This window comes from Thalassophryne amazonica, chromosome 20 (genome assembly GCF_902500255.1).
Source record: "Thalassophryne amazonica chromosome 20, fThaAma1.1, whole genome shotgun sequence".
Taxonomy (NCBI): domain Eukaryota; kingdom Metazoa; phylum Chordata; class Actinopteri; order Batrachoidiformes; family Batrachoididae; genus Thalassophryne; species Thalassophryne amazonica.
In genome coordinates, this window is record NC_047122.1 from 26,069,953 (window position 1) to 26,088,057 (window position 18,105).

The following is an 18,105-nucleotide window of genomic DNA, read 5'->3' on the forward strand; positions in this document are numbered from 1 at the left end:
TCACAGAGAGTCAGTTTGTCGTGTCCACCTGGGGGGTGTTTGTCTGGTGGTAGTGGGTGCAGGAGCGCCGGACTTCTCTCCTTGCGGGCGCTGGAGAGCGTGCCAGCAGTCACTCCTCCAGAAGGACGTTGGTTTTGGTTTTGTACATTTTATTTAGGCACAGGTGAAAAATAAATTGTTTTGTTGTTGGAACCGCTTTCTGGTTATTTTTAGCGCTGGGTTCTGTCTGACGCAGGTTCGCTCCTCAATCCGCGTCGACACATAACAGAGACCCCTCTCAAGAGATCTGTAACCTCTATTTTAAACACCTTGGTTGAAAAAAAATTACTCTTTTCACAAAAAACTTTATTAAAAAAAAAAACCTTGTTTTACCCTTTTCAGCAATATTATAGGAAAGAACACAGGCTGTATAAGTTTAGAATATGTGGTTTATTACATTTATGAAAGTCACACTTACATAGAGAAAAACATCAAGAAAAAAGCATTTGTTCGCGTTTATTAAAGCCATGCTTACATGAAGGAAAACATGAATAATAATAATAAAAAAAAACATTTGTTCCACTTCCATAGAGAAAAAAAAGCATGTTTTCACGTCCAAACTTGAAAAACTCTGAGTAATACGTGCTTCTCGCATTTACGGTGTATTTCAGTATTTAGTTTGAATCATGTGGGAAAATCTGGGACCTCATTAGTTGCTGGTGTTTTACATGCCACGCAAACACGTCCACAAACAAAGCATATAATATAAATATAATATAATATAATATAATATATATAGACATATACATATAATATATATATAATATAAAGACATGCTGCGGCTTAAACCTTGCAAAATTGTAAGTAGTCGAAACACTGATTCTGAGTAATACATCATTCAGATACTTTTCAGAGGAATGGTGAGCTGTGTTGCAGACATGTTCCCCTCAGACTCCAGGCTCACCGTGATGTCTGATGACATCAAAAATGTGTTCCATAACGCATGAAGGCAGGTTGACAGGATTGTCCAGTCTCCGGATGATGATTTTTTTTTTCCAGCATATACGATAGTCCACGTATAACATACACTTCCCTCAGGTTTTGAAACAAGTTCATCACACAATTGCCCATGGCTGAATGTTTTCCACAACACCCTGCACCCTCTGCACTGAAGGATTGATGAATCGCTGCGCCAGCAGTTTTAAGACCACTGGGATGAACTGTGGGGTCCAGTTTTGTCATGAGTCGGTCAAAGTGTCAGGTGTAAAAGTATTCATTTAACGGTTCCAGACAGTCATGATTTTTCTGGCTGGGATGATCGGTGTTTGGCCACCATGTCGACTGCTTCATGTCAGTGGGGGATTTGAAGAGAGACTTTTAAACCTTGCCTTTGAGCAGACTCGCCACAGGGGAATTGAGGTTATTACACGCAGCTGGAGACACCATCATCATCAATCAGGAAATTTACCGTGACACCCCCGGCAACCAGATATGGGCCACCATGAACGGGTCCGAGGCCTCAGCTGGACACGTATATTTTCTCAATGAAATTGCCCCTCTTAAAAATATTCACCTTGAGTAACGGTGTTTTCACAGCTCGCGTGAACGCCATCATCCACCTTCCATGCTGTGACATTCAGCATGACACACACACACACACACACACATACACACACTTTGAAGATCCACCCAGGCTCTTGTTTCACTGACAAAGTTCTGTAAGAGTCAACGACGTTACTTTACAATGAAACTAAAGGCTATTTCTTTAATTACTTCAAAAAAGACTTATTTTAACAATGATTATAATTACTTCATAAAGGGCATCCCTTCACTGGCTTCCTGTCCCAGTAAGATCAGATTTTAAGGTTCTGCTACTAACCTATAAAATTATTCATGGGCTGGCACCTCCCTACCTAGCTGACCTAATTAAACCTTACGTACCGGCCCGGGCTTTACGTTCTCAGGACTACTTTGTGTCCCTAAGGTGAATAAGAAGTCTGCGGGTCAAAGAGCTTTCTCTTATCATGCCCCTGTTCTGTAGAATGATCTCCCTGCATCAATAAAACAGTTAGATTCTGTGGAGATTTTCAAGTCTAGACTTAAGACGCACTTATTTTCCCTTTCATATGGCTAGCATACTGGTACAGTTTTGTTTTACACTTTTTACTCTTTTAATTCATTTATTAGTAATTGGAGCGGGCTGCGGCCTCAACTTTACCTAAATTCTGGGTCTTTTAGTGAAGTTTAGGGCTAGTGGCCGGCAATCACCTTAGTATTTCTCTGTTTTTCTTGTTGTTTAATGCTGGCAAATTATACAGTATTTTTTGTCTTTCTAATGCCTGATTCTGTTTTTTCTCTGTTTAAGGTGCAGCTCCATCCAGAGATGGGAGTTGTATTCGTGTTGGCGATCCTCCTGTCCTATGCGCCAATAGCATTTCTTGTATATTCATCTGTGAATTGTTCTGTGAATTTTTTGTAATTTATGTTTGTATGGCCCAAGCAGAGGGTCACCCCTTTGAGTCTGGTCTGCTTGGGGTTTCTTCCTCAGAGGGAGTTTTTCCTTACCAGTGTTGCTCTGGGGGTTGGTAAGGTTAGACCTTACCTGTGTGAAGTGCTTTGAAGCAACTCTGTTGTGATTTGGCGCTATATAAATGAAAATAAATTGAAAACTGAATAAATATTCAAAATGGGCCACTCTGTGTGCAACTTAAAGGCATTCGGCCTTCAGCAGTGCTTGGATGTGCTGCAAAAAAATTAACCCTCCTTATTGTATAAAAGAAATCCTCCCATAATTACATTAAAGATACGATTTTTAAAATTGTTCTTTAATTCAGGAATTAAAAAATATTAAAGGGTAATAAGATATTAGATGCTGGTGACTCTGTTTTAGATATTCACATTTAATGATATCATAATTACTAAATTAAAGAAATCCTCCCATAATTACATGAAAGATACAGTTATTTTTTATTGTTCTTTAATTCAGTAATTAAAAAAATATATAAATGGCTATTAAAATATTAGATGCTGGTGGCTCTGTTTTAGATATTTATGTTGAATTATGTCATAAGTCAATATTTCTTTAATTACTACATTAAAGAAATCCTCCCATTACATTAAAGATACAATTACTTTTCTTAAATTGTTCTTTAATTCAGGAATTAAAAAAATATATAAAAGATATTAAAATATTAGATGCTGGTGACTGTTTTAGATATTCACATTTAATTATATCATAATTCAATATTTCTTTAATTACTACATTCAAGAAATCCTCCTATAATTACATTAAAGATATGGTTATTTTTTATGGTTTATTTTTATGGTTATTGTTCAGGATTTAATTGAATTAATTGAATTAATTTAATTCAGGAATTCAAAAATATGAAAGGATATTAAAATATTAGATACAGGTGGGAGGGGCAGGGGAGGTGGGGCCTGGGGGCGGGGTTTGGAGGTGGGGCTTGGGGGGAGGGAGGTGAGACTTTGGGAGGGGGAGGGGGTCATAAATCATGGCATTTTTATGTTTTTTTTTGGACCCTTTGATGACCCCAGTCCATAAATCATAACACTTTTTATAGCTGACCCTTTGATGACCCCTTTTGACAACTTGTGTCCTTCTTTTCTCTCAAGCCTATTTACTGTATGTACATTTTTTTTTTTAAGTTAGTGGGTGCAGCTTATATTCAGGTGCGCTCAATCGTCCAGAAATTAGGGTAATCAACTGATCTGTTTTCCATACATGAGAGTTTTTTTCTTGCCAAGCCTACAGACACATCTCAAGCAGATTTCAAGTGCAAACATATTTGAAGCTATTTAAGTTAAGAACATTTAAAGATAATCAGACTGTCACTTCTCTCCAGGTACCCAACATTCTGTCCAAAAGTGGTTCTCAGCCCAAGACTGTTACATTAAACTGTTACAACCGTTCCACCTGAAGAGGGCACTATCAGTCAGTTCATAATACTTTTTGAATTGTGTTTGTGATGTTCAGTGTCACAGGTCATCAGAGTATTGATGGCAGACTATGGCAGGACCAGCAAAGCGATGTGTAAGTACAACCCCCCTCACCCAACACAAATGCAGAGATGGCAACACCGTGTAGGTGATTGCCACCAGATGACTCATGTAACACACAAAACCACAACCAGCTGTCACATGACCTCTTGTGATGCTCAGTAACTGCTTATCAGATACATTTTCCTTTTCAGATAGATGTAAATATCCAATAACACTAGAAATAAACAAGTCAGTTTGAATTACACTGTCTTTTTGACGTGATGGAAACATAAATGTTTGAGCAAACCAGATCTTCTCCAACCACTGTCATGGAACCGGCAAATACCTACACTTCTACATCTGTGTGGGTTAGTCCTGATCCTGGCTGTCAGTCCAAAACCTTCACACTGAACTACAAGTAATGAAACAAATATGACCTTCCCTTCAGCATCGAGACTGATGAGACAGGTATCAAAACATCCAAAAGGCCCAGATGTTTTCCCCAAGCCCGAAGGCAGGTGCCACTGAGTTCAGCCAACTCATGATTACTTCCAGAAACAAGGTCAGACTACAGAACCTTGTAAAGCAACAGCTGAAAAGACAAGTGGGTCATGTGCTGGGTGACATCATATACACATCATATACACATTATCACAGCACTTTTCTTCTTTTTTTTTAGAAAATATGTTTGTCTGCTTGTTCATTTGAGGCATTTCAAGCTTCTATTACAAGACAATGGTTGTAGTGTCATGTTAATGTTTCCATCTGGTAATCAGGATGCACAGGTTCAAATCACATGAATGGTGTTTTTTTGTTTAAACAGGGTTGTTTAATGGAGGGGTTTCTGTATTGCGCCCCCCTTTATGTATTATTTCTAACAACCCAGTGATATTCCCTAATTACACAGCTGTTTTTTAAATTCATTTTCCTCCACATCAGCAGTGTGATGTGGTGCAGCTGATCCCATCGAACACAATGCGTGCTGCTGCAGCAACCATTGCACCGGCGTCGTGCATACCTGCCTGTCGGCACGATGTTTCATGGTGTGCTCACTTCGACTCTAACGCCATGTGTTGCCCTGGAGTTGTACACAAATCGACAAAATTCGCAGTATGGGTGAAGGGGCCCTGAGCACTGGCTTGGCTAATGGGTTCCAGGTCTTTATGTTTAGACACCAAGAAACAGATGCAATGCTGCTCTCTGCCAATGCAAATGTGAGAACCAGTAAGTACAGGACCTGTCTCACAGCAAGTCAGAGGTGATCTGCTGATTAAACGCAAATATGCATTAATCAACTACCGCGCTCTCAAAAGAGGTTGCAGATATCATCATAACTCTTCATGTGATCACTGGCAGTGACCACACCTCAGGTTTTTATGGACATGTGAAAAAGAAGGTGAAGATCAATTCAGAGACAATACAGCGCCTGTGATGAGTGGGTGAGTCTGGAATTAAAACAAAGTCAGAGCGGTTATGAAGACATTTATCCTCTCCATCATTTATGCTGAGAGTTCAGATCTGAGCTGTATAAAGGCCATCTAATGATAGAAAGACATCTAATGATATATGTGTAAGTTGCAAATTTAGACTCCCTACCTGAACTCAGGATGAGCAGAGCTTTCATTTGAGTCTAATATTGAGGATCTAAGACAATTAAAAAAAAAACAACAAAAAAAAAAACATTTAATAAGCCAGAAATTGGCCGCTATATCAGAAACTCTCAAAAACCACGTGTTATGCAACACTGTGGGCCAAAAGATTAAAAAGATCATTTCTAGCTTGGCTGACAGTAGCATTTTTGATTTAGGGCTCTGAACATTTTTGACAGGGCACAATTTTTTATTTAACCTTTATCGAGAACAAATCCAGTAAGAAACGAACCTTTGCTCTCCACGGTCATGAAACTGTAAAAGATGACCGAACTAATAAACACAAAAGTCACTCATCGTAAAACACAAAACTACATAGAGCACATAACTATTGATCTATCAAAAAAACAAAACAAAAAAAACAAAACAAAAAACAACTTAATCTAAACAATAATTTATGTTAAATTGGATCATGACAATATGATCTCACTCACTCACTCATCTTCAACCGCTAAGACCAATTAACTGTCGTGGGGGCTGGAGCCTCTCCCAGCAGTCATAGGGCGTGAGGTGGGGTGCACCCTGGACAGGACACCAGTCTGCCGCATGGCCACATTTAAGCAAACAAACAGATTCACACCCGCACGCACACCTACGGACAATTTCAAATTTTCAATTCACCTAACCAGCATGTCTTTGGATGTGGGAGGAAGCCGGAGCACCCAGAGGGAACCCACACAAACACGGGGAGAACATCCAAACTCCACACAGAAAGGCCACAGGTGGGACTCGAAGCCATGACCTTCTTCCTGTGAGGTAACAGTGCTAACCACTAAGCCACTGTGCTGCCCTCCAATATTAACTAAATGAAATAAAATATGAAACAAAATATGTGACAGGAACAAGTAAACATCACTTTTACAGCCAGCTGGGATTCAGGAGACAATTCAGGAGAGAAAAACAAAGATGGTGACACATCAGCCGACACGAACCCACTGACTGTGCACGAGTGTGCATGACTTCTGTCTGTTGCCAAGTTCAATAATAAAGAATTCTGAAGGGTTTTGAACAACCTTCTCACCATCTTCATCACGTGCACAAATGCATGTGTATATAGCAGAATGTGCTGTTTGCTGAATCAATATCTCGAGGAATCAACTGTTGATTGACAGCTGGATGCTTTCTGGGCATTAATGTAACTTATTTCAGGACTCTCTCTCTCTCTCTCGCTCTCTCTCTCTCTCTCTCTCTCTCTCTCTCTCTCTCTCTCTCTCTCTCTCTCTCTCTCTCTCCCTCCACCCTCCACATTCTCACTGCAGTCTGCTGTTTCTATAAAAGCTGTGATGCTGCGAGTGAAGTTCAGTGTTTTGGGCTGAGAGCACCTTCAGGTCTTCTGAATCTGTGTATTTGTCCACCATGATGCTGTGGCTGACCATCCAGTTCCTCTTTGCCGGGCTGGTTCTGAGTGACACCACTCCGACACCTGAAGATTGTCAGCAGCTGGTCAAACCCCTGTCTCTAACAAATGATTCCAAGGTAACAAGTCCTACATCAAAGTCTATCCATACTTTGATTTTTTTTTTTTCTCTTCTGCACTTCAAAAAGATTTTATGATTTTTCTTTGATTTTAATTCTGTGTCATTTTGGAAAGAGCTAAACAAATAGATTAATGCAACTAATACCTGAGCAGAATCTAATTGGGTTTAGAAAAGGAACCAGAGTAAACTGATGGCACCATGAAAAATGTAAAAACATTTTCGTTTGTCTCTGTGAAAAGCTTCAGACACGTCAACTCAAATTTTTAGAAAAAATCTGAAGATAAATATGTTGTTGTTGTCCATTTGGCTGCTCCCGTTTTCGTTCACCACAGCGGATACAGCAAGCTCCGCATTGGTATTTGGCACAAGTTTTACACTGGATGCCCTTTCTGACACAACTCCAGTTTCACCTGGAGAAACACACAGCCGCTGGTGTTCCAAAGAGGTCTCCCATATACGAACCAGGTCCTGCACTGCTTAGCTTCTGAGATCTGACTGGATCAGGCTTACACAGAGCAGACCAGCTCCATGAAGATAAATATGTATTATTTAGAAATAAGCAAAATGTGTGACAATTTGGCAACTTGAAATAATTAATTCCCTTTAGATATTATCATGCACTTTATGATAAAATCAAGTTGTACTGATAATTTTGAGTGACTATTATCAACCCTGTGTGTGTGTGTGTGTGTGTGTGTGTGTGTGTGTGTGTGTGTGTGTGTGTGTGTGTGTGTGTGTGTGTGTGTGTGTGTGTGTGTGCACGCATGTGTGTTTTGTCATGCACCAGATGGTATAACTGCAAAGTAATAATGTTTTTGTTATTTATTAATTTTACAGAATTTCAAGGGTGATTTTCTGTTGGCACAGAAAGAAAAAAATTATAAATTATAAAAAGCTTTGCTTCATTCATGAGACTGAAACTGTTCAAATGTGATAGATGTGAGTCATTAGTTAATCTTCTTCATTTTAGAACTTATAGTTGATGTATTAACAGTGTGTTTGCATTTGCGTGTCCAGTTCAGTGGTACATGGTACCTCATCGAAGGATTCACTGATAATGAAGTATTCAAATCCATGCTGAAGGCGCTTGATGCTTCCTTGGTCAAATTTGTAACACTCAACAACCCAGATGTACTACAATTCACAGATGAGCACAAATTGTGAGTGTGTCAACCAAAAACGTCTCTCTGGGTTATTTAATTGGAACTTAAATGAACATTTTACTCTTGACTCATACAGTCATAGCATTTAGTGATCAGACCACCCCTGCGTGTGTGTGATCACATTTAAATCTGAACATTATAGTTTTGAAAAGACTGACATGGTGTAGCAGCAGTTTTATTCATCTCCCCATCCATCCTGTCCAGTCTATTTTAATTTATCTTGATATGTTCCGGTAGGTCACATTTTATAGCCAAAATACACAAATCAACTTCTACATAGACGATCCACTGTTGTATCCACCTCACAAAAACAGGCATCCTACTAATTTTGATGAACAATGTCTCAAATCAAGTATTAAATATAGGTTAGGTTAGAGTTAGGGAAGAGGTGGTGGACTATCAACCTGGCAGAGACTAGGCAACACAAGGGCTAATTACTCCCGCAAAAGCGAACCTACTGAGTGAAACCTTTTTGTGTATGTGATACAGGATACCAGGTTTTAATCCTGTCAGGTTCCAAAATAAAGGAACCAAAATCTCTACCTCAGTCTAACCCATGCTGGACACTGGCCCAAAAAGTGGAATGACATCTCAGGTTCCTCCCCACAGGCTGTTTATGTACTGACCTGTTGAAGTCTTACCATTTTATGTCTGTTTAATAGGTTGTTACCTGTGAGATTCCCAACTCCTGTACTTATTATAATTCAAGGCAGGCCAACTCCTTCTCTGGAAAAGCTTGGGTTTGGTCCTTCAATAAGCTGTGTTGCATGCCTGCAGTCACTCAAGCACTGCCATTGTTTGTGATGCTGCTTCCTGATCCAGTTTTGAAATGCAGCCTTCTGAACTGTTGATGGCTGACACCCCAAGAACGGCCTCTGGACCCACAAATTTAGTTGATCTCCCCGACGTTGTGAGCCGAAGTACTTCTAAAGCTGCTGTGTTTGTGAAACAAAGGCATGCCACCCACTGAACATGAGTCAGCATAACCCTCCCAGCCCTGTGCTCCACCAAACTATTGCAGCACAGCTTAGCATGGGTCTTACCACCGAAGTGTAGATCCATCTCATCACATTTGGACAAACTCCCCATCTTCGTTCGAGAATATGACGGCACTCTTGTAAACTGAGAATTGCATTATGACATTTCTCAGTTATGTATCTCTTCCAGAAGAGTTTGCTATCTAACTCAACACAGGAACTGAACCGACTCAGATAGTCTGAGCTCAATACCACCCACGTTTGGTAGAACGAGACCAAATTTAGTTCTTTTATTTGTGAAGAGAATCATAACTGTTTTGTATGGATTCACAGACAAACTGTTGGACACACACCACTTCTCTTCTATCCTGACAGCATTCTACATGAGTTGTGAAACAGTTCTCAAACAGATACCCCTCAATAAAGGTAGCTAATTTGTCTCCATACCCTTGGGTGTACAGTCTAAGATTATTTTACTCAGTGAGAAAGCTGTCCACAACAAGTAACCAACAAAGAGGATAGATAATCCATGTAATATAATTCATATATTTGGACTGCAGAGCTCCTTTTATAGAATGAACATATGCATTATCTAATACATTAAGAAATTATCCCTAAATATTAAGAAAACAACCTAATCCATACTGTTGATGAGTTATCTCAGTTCTCAGAACAAGATTATGCCATTCAGTCTCTGTGGAGAGTGCTGCTTGATATGCATGTTGCCTTACATTGAGTGGTGACCCTTTAAGGACACCATCTCTGACATATCAGTCAATTTGTCACTCCAAATCTTTCAAAAGGAATGATGTGAGACTGATAGGTCTAAATTTCTTACATTTGCTCTAAAATGGACGGGTAGAAAAATCACAGTGGCTCGTTTCCACAATTTGGCCATTAGCCAGACATGCCTGATACATCTTAGTTATAGTATTGATTAGTACAAGCAATCCCTTCTGTAGAAGAGAAGAGAAAATCCTATCAATGACACTAATTTTGTCTAGGGCAAATAAATTGATTGCAGATTCCTCTCTAGTTTAATTTACTATCTTACCTGCGAAGATATGGAAGTCTGGGGTCCTCTGCTAGAGCTGTTGCCCCCCGCGACCCGATCCTGTGTAAGCGGTTGAAGATGAAATGAAGTTTGGGGCAAAGAAAAAAGATATGACTTAAATCACAGGGAGAGGAGTTATATCTTTCACTTCGTCAGAGGCATTGGGATACATTTTGGATAATTTGTACATTGAAAAATTCAGCCTGTGTACTACTTTAAATTCAATTCGGGAAAGTCTCGCACAAGATGATGATGTACGAATTCTGAAAATTACAGATGATTTTATTGACCAGATAACTGTCCATTGAAAGAACAAGATTATGAGATATAAGAGCTTTCTTCTGGGGCATGAATTCAAAGAGGTTCACCCAAGGATGTTTCTCGGGCTGAGAGGGGAAATCTGTAAAAATATTAGATACACAAAAAAAATAAACAAATGAAATGAGTGGTAAAATTATGAAAGGTATTTTCCTTAAAAGATCATGTAAACTTTTACTGTCCTTTTTACCCCATAGATGGAATACAGTGTCTAAGAAGAAGGGAGTACAGAGGTGATTTTTACATAATGGGTCAAGAGCAGAAGCAAAAATACATTTGATGCAAAGTCAAAAATGGTACCATATTTAAACAGAAGCAAGTACAACAGGGTTATCTGTGTCCCAAAACAGGTTCAAAGGGAGAGATGAAATCAATAAGTCAGGGAGAGATGTACACAAACACGACTAAGCTTCTAATTGACCCCAAACTTTATGATGATCTTTTAGCCATTAAATGTAATTTTGAATGTTAGCTGCATCAAGACAGACCAAAGCAAAAATTGAAGACTGCAGTGGAGCGAGCCAAATGTGAGTCTACTTTCAAACACCATACTGGAAGTCATCTTGTCACGATTATTTCTAATGCAATTTGTGAAGCAACAATGATTATTTAATCATATCTCTTAACACAGTTTACTCCTCCACATCTCTGATTTACCATCTGGTTCTGTGAATGTTTCAAAACATCAACTGACCCTCATCTGTCTTTGTCTTTAAGAAAAGGAATCTGCTATGGAGCAAAATTCAGCGCAACCATCAAACATGATACTGTCATTGCAAAATGTAAGTTTACACATTAAATGTTACACCCTGATGTGTTTCGGGGGTCAAAATAGTAAAAAGGTACTAATTTTAGACAAATTTGTTTCCTGTCATAAATCACAGCATGTCTAGCTGAGTTTTACCTCATCCATGGAGAACTCTGTGGACAAGGCACATCTGTAGTGAAACTACAATCTGTGTTTGTGAAAATACAGGAGGGGCTTATAGTATAGATCCTACCTTTGAGCCCCTTCACACATAACACAGTTGAGGCAGAACGGCAGATGGAGGAGTCAAATGACACTTCTGAAAAATCAGAGCAACCTCGTACAGCTGTCACTACAACTAGTGACAAAGTCACTGTTAAGTCATTCTCCAGTCATCAATCTGCAAGTCAAGTCTCATGACTTCAGACTTGACTTGGTGATTCATGACTTGAGAGTGACTTGATGGTGACTTTGTCTCACCTCTGGCTACAAACATTCACGCACACCAACAGCCAAAAGACAGTGAGTGCTCATTCGATCCCCCTCTTGGCAGGTGTTGGCCAAATGCCAGGTGTCACACACAGACATCCAACACTGCTCGCTGGACACTCAGTTTCATCAGGGACCGCTCACATCCCGGTCACCACCTTTTTGAACTTTAACACTCAGGGAGGCATTTCAGGGCAATAAAGAGCAGAACAGACTAAAGAACAGTGTTTTTCCTAGAGCTGTTGCTGCCCTGAATGCTGCAGAGTAACTTAATGTGCAATATGTTTTTATCAGTCTTTTTTAATCAGTCTACATTTCCCTGATAATCCTTAAAACATTTAAGATCTCTAGATAACCGCTATCTAAAGAAACAAGTTTTGTTTCAGTCATACAGTTATCAATCTTCAATTGATAACAGTATGACTCAAAACAAAATTTCATTATATTTGGAAGATGTTATTTTTTTTTTATTTAAGTCTTATTATAGTTTTCTTATTTTCACTTATTTTAGGCATTTTCTAATAAAATATCAAAATAGAAATTTTACACTTTTCTATGACTGTTATGTCTCGGACGCGGTCGGAGCACCGACCCAGCGTTTGACAAGACCCAGCGCGAAATAAGCAGAGCACGGTTCAAAAGATAACAGAATTTAATAATCATAATAAGTGCAGTGATAAACAACCAAAAATGTCCGCGGTCTGGTGAGGTGAAAACACGGTGCGCTCTCAGCAGCGCAAACGGAGCCACAGCAGTTCGGACCCAGGGACCCCGCCGACACCCCCCAGGTGGCCGCGACAAACTGAGTCTGTGAAGAAAGAAAACATGAGGTGAGTCCAACTCCACCCAGAGAGACACAGTTCAAAAGGGTGCACACAATCAGCAAACACTTCCTGGCTTAAATATATATCAGCTTTTCACCCTGCAGGCACGGAACAACTCAGTTCAAATCTCCACTGCAGCAGAAGCTGATTAGACAATTAGCATAACATGACAGCTCACTAACACAAGGTGTGAGGGACACCAAATCCACTGTCATTACTTCATAAAAGTCACCAAAACCAAATTACCTCAGGAAGTGTGCTGAAGAGCGTGAGACCTCACCCAATCCTCCTTCACAGACTGTGGCGTCAAACCTGGAGCGGTCTCTGCATCCGTAATGGTGAGATTGTTCTCCCGACGCCGATCTCACACGTCTGCTCACAAGGTCGAGTCTCTGGCAATCACACACTGTGCATTCAAAGTTTAAGTGCAGCAATCTCTGATCAAGACAGAATACACCACAGCTGTGAGCCCTGATGACCTGCACGTGAAAACAAGCCTCAGGTGTTCAGGGTGAGGTCCTAATACTCAGCCACTCAGTCCTGAATGCATACCACCTGGTGGGAGAAACAGAAAACAAAAACCAAGCCAGCCAAACACCCCAGCACACAACAATGACCCTCCCAAACAAGGTATTGCTCATTCTAAACATTTTAAATACATTGGAAAATCTACACCTTCTGCAATTTAGAAAATACAGTATTTGAAGTAACACTCAGGATGACAAAGGGTGTGGTCAATTTTAGGCTTTTTGTCCCGGATAGAGATTTGCCACATATCCCAAGTTGTTCATTGGGGTCATATTAGTCAAGAACAATTGAGGTGTCCTCTCTGAAATGATGTGCACACATGTCAAAGGTAGGTCCTGTACTATTATCGGAGAAAACCAGGTCCAGACCTTGCACAGGAGAAGAGAGACCTTCATCTCCTGCTGACTGTTTTTTTTTTAAACTGGACAAATCTGATGGTCCACAAAGAGAATATGACAGAGATGGATACAGGGTCTAGAGAAGGACACAACACCTAGAATATTAATTTCTCCTCAGTTTCTTTCAGTTTCAGCCACCGTATTCTTTTTTCCCAGCTCACTAAAACACCTTGTGGTTTCACACCTGCCTCTGGATTGTGTCCAGCATTAGGGCCCCTTAACACATAACATGATTGAGGCAGAATGGTGCACGAAGGAGGAGTCAAATGCCACTTGTGAAAAATCAAAGTGCCTCAAATGCCTCGTACAGCTGTCACAACAACTATTAGCACATACCAGCAGCTGAAAGACAGTGAGTGCCGTGTGAGTGCCCATCCTTCTCCTCTCTCGGCAGGTGTCGGCCAAATTGCCAAAGAACATCTAACACTGCTTGCTGGACACTTCAACATGAGAGTAGAGAGCAGGCGATCACATTCGAGCTGTCTGCCCGAAAAGTGTCTCAGTGCCCCACGAGTGTGGCGCCACCAAGCAACACATATGGGCATGACTGTGCCAAACTCTTCCGCCCCCTCCCCCACCCACACACACACACACACACACACACACACACACACACACACACACACACACGCACACACACACATGGATTGTGGAGCGTGTCATCATCTGTCTACACATACACACAAATACACACAAACACACACACACACACACTGTGAATCCAACATTGTCAGCTGCGACTGAGGGCCTCGGCGTACCGTTGCTGCCCAGCGCAGTGCGCTGCTGAGACAGCTGACTGTTGTGTAGTGCAACTGAGCCGGTGAACACACAATGCACACGCGTGGATGGGCTGTCATGTCCTCGTGACATGCTAATAATTACGTACCTTCACATTCACATAAGGACCGGCCATCGTATGGCCATCTGTGTGGAATTACTGAGGCAGCAGAGCAGGGCAATGTCACTTCCACCACGTAAATTGTAGTTTACATGACAGACAGAAAGAGTGGAGATTAAATAACACAAATAATGGTAAAGGTGTGAACTCATTCATTTGTGATCACTTTGTTCATATGCTTTGCTGCAGACATACAGCGCCTTTCAGCTGATCACCAACTGTCAGCTTGACCTGAGACGTGGATGCAAGGTGTTACATTACAAACACAGACATCGGACAGATGCACAACAAACATATATAATATAATAATATATAATAATAATACATACATAAAATAATTGTTTATATAATTATTATATATAATATTTTATAATTAGAATTATATTTTAGAGAATTATTATCATTATTTTATATTATTTATATTTATATAATTATTTGCTCCGCTGCTGTGTGTGCGACTTTCCACATGCTCGCTCTGTGTTCTTGCGTGTGAACATGAGCATGTACAAAACCTTTGTCGTGGTATTGTGCATGCTTGTCCAACTGTGCGTCTGTCCCAGCAGCAGATGGAACAATTTGTGGTTCCCCATTTTCTTTTGGTTTGTGGATTTTCTTCCGGTTTTTGCATCTTTCGTGTTATGTGTGAAGGGGCCCTTAAAGTGTCCTGTTGCATTTTGCATTTTGATGGTTCTATAAAGCACAAACTGATGCTTTGTAGTTTTAAATGAACAAAACCTGTTGTGTGTTTGTCTCAGCTGGCACACATGCTGTTGCTGTGTAACAGTTTTCCTGCTGTTACAGAGTCACATTTTAAACTTTCATTTTGACATTGCAGCAGGAATACAGGAAAGGGATTTCCAGCTGCTGCCGACCTGCAGTGACTGTTTGGTCAGCAACAATAATATCACCTTCGTCCACTTCCACACATTGGAGAAGATGTTTGGTTTTCCAACAACCCTCGGAAACGAGAAGTTTCAGATCGGCCTATTTATCCTCTACGGCACGATCGATGACTGAAAAGGGGAAAAAGTAAGTCTGACTGCACTCAGCAAATTCTTGAGGCTTTTTGTTTGTTTGTTTCTGTGCAGCCAAAAAGGCATCTGTGAAGGAGGAGGACCTGCAACAATTCAGGAAGCAGGCAGCCTGTCTTGGCTTCTCAGGAGACCCAGACTTTCACTACGCCCCCAGTAAAGGTGCTTCAACTTTTTGTTTGAACCAGTCATACAGATCAAGGTCCACACATTTTTCTTGAGGACTGAGAAGTTTTTGGAGTTCAGGTGATGTCACACAAACTATTCATGTTATTATTATTAATTTAGCTTTATTTTTTTAACATTTCTTCCACAGAATTCTGTGCTGAAGGTGAAGGCCGACAGATGATGCTCTGACCATAAAGCCCTCAGGTGTCATCAGAAAGTCATTCTACAAAAATAAAAGTGTAAAAGTAAAAATGTCAAATGTCTCATGTGTCACTTCTTTGTTGAATCAGCACATTGGTTGAGTGTGGTGACATAGTGGTTTGCACATTGTAATCCAGGTTCATTTTCAGATCACAGTCAAGCTCTCAACTGGCACTTTGAGTTGGAGAGGTGGAGATACACGTATCTTTTGCCTTTCTGGAAATGAGCTTTGAGCTTTTGTTGGTGAGCCACGTAAAATAAAAACCTTTTCTGCAGGATTAAAAATTCAACTTCCTAATTTCAGTCACAGAATACATATTTTTGTTTGACAAAATCTTTGAAAGTGGAAAAACATTTCCATCAAAAAGGCCTGTATATTTTACACCTTAGTCTTCAGAGCTCCTTCCTGTCAGGGATTGACGGCTGGGTGGGTTGTCTGTGTTGTTTTTGGTCTGTTTTGTTATCTTCCGTTTGTTCATGTATGCTTTGCTTTGTGTTCCTTTTCTGGTTGGGGTGTGTCTGTTGCTGTCTCGCTCTCTGTCTCTGGCCACGCCCTGTTTCTGGTTCCTTCCTTGCACACCTGTCCTGGATTTGCTGATTGGCTCTGGGGGTATATATGCTCACTGTCTGTATTTGTTCCTCGCCAGATTGATGCGCCCAGTGCCTTCTCTCCAGCTCTTGACCTTGTGTTTAGTATTGCCAGCTTCACCGTGTTTTCGACCTCCTGCCTGCCTGACCCGACCACGACTAGCCTTATGATCCTGGTACTGCTGCTGAGTTTTTTGGACTGCCTTTCTGTGTACCGACCCACGCTTCCCACAATAAACCTGATTAACAACAAGAGATGCTTGTGTGAGCCCAGCATTTGTGTCCTCCAACTATCGCCTGTCACTTCCACAATTAAGCTCAGTATCAGCCTCAAATGGTGCAGCAGCACAAATGTACATTACATTGTCATTATCAAATGTTACGAGTGTGTGGCTTCTTTAAGAGACAACGGAGTGCTTGTGTGTCTGGAATAGGTGGATGAGAGAGAGAGAGAGAGAGAGAGAGAGAGAGAGAGAGAGAGAGAGAGAGAGAGAGAGAAGAAGAAAAAGAAAATGGAAAGTCTTTCTAATAACAGGAAGTGAAAAAAGTAATATTAACATCTTATTTGTTAACATTCACATTCAGAAACAAGAAAACTCACAATGGTCACATTTGCTGATAAGACCACTAATCAAGAAAAAAAAAAATCTATAAAGATAAATAATACAATCAGAATGAAACAGATTCCAGCCAAGTTCCTGGACATTACGAGGGCTGTCCATAAAGTATAGGTCCTTTTTATTTTTTTCAAAAACTATATGGATTTCATTCATATGTTTTTACGTCAGACATGCTTGCACCCTCGTGCGCATGCGTGAGTTTTTCCACGCCTGTCGGTGACGTCATTCGACTGTGAACACTCCTGGTGGGAGGGGTCGTCCAGCCCCTCGTGGGAATTCCTTTGTCTGAAAAGTTGCTGAGAGACTGGCGCTTTGTTTGATCAAAATTTTTTCTAAACCTGTGAGACACATCGAAGTGGTCACGGTTCGAAAAATTAAGCTGGTTTTCAGTGAAAATTTTAACGGCTGATGAGAGATTTTGAGGTGATACTGTCGCTTTAAGGACGTCCCACGTTGCGAGATGTCGCACAGCGCTCTCAGGCGCCGTCGTGAGCCTGTTTCAAGCTGAAAACCTCCACATTTCAGGCTCTATTGATCCAGGACGTCGTGAGAGAACAGAGAAGTTTCAGAAGAAGTCAGTTTCAGCATTTTATCTGGATATTCCACTGTTAAAGGAGATTTTTTTAATGAAAGATGTGTGGACGGGTCCGCGCGTCGGGACGCAGCCGACGCGGTGCAGCGGCACAGGAAAAACACCTCCGTGTTGATAACCATTTGTAAAATCCAGGCGGCTTTTGATGGCTTTCAGTGGAGTGAGTATATGAGAAATTGTTTAACAGCAGGACATGTTCCAACTTGTCCTTAAGGCTTCCAACAGAGGTGTTTTTCCTGTGGCGGAGCGTCACGGTGGCTGCGAGCCGACGCTGCAATCCGTCCGCACGTCTTTCATTAAAAAAATCTCCTTTAACAGTGGAATATCCGGATAAAATGCTGAAACCGACTTCTTCTGAAACTTCTCTGTTCTCTCACGATGTCCTGGATCAATAGAGCCTGAA

The 18,105-nt window shown here is 40.7% G+C and overlaps 1 long non-coding RNA gene across 1 annotated transcript in view; it reads left to right on the forward strand.

Annotated features, from left to right (window-relative positions):
• Positions 1-15,946, forward strand: part of LOC117501846 — a 34,598-nt gene extending 18,652 nt beyond the window's left edge. The window contains exon 3 of the long non-coding RNA XR_004558102.1: positions 15,850-15,946. This is a non-coding gene — a long non-coding RNA (uncharacterized LOC117501846). The remainder of the gene's footprint in view (positions 1-15,849) is intronic.
• The last annotated feature ends 2,159 nt before the right edge of the window (positions 15,947-18,105 follow it).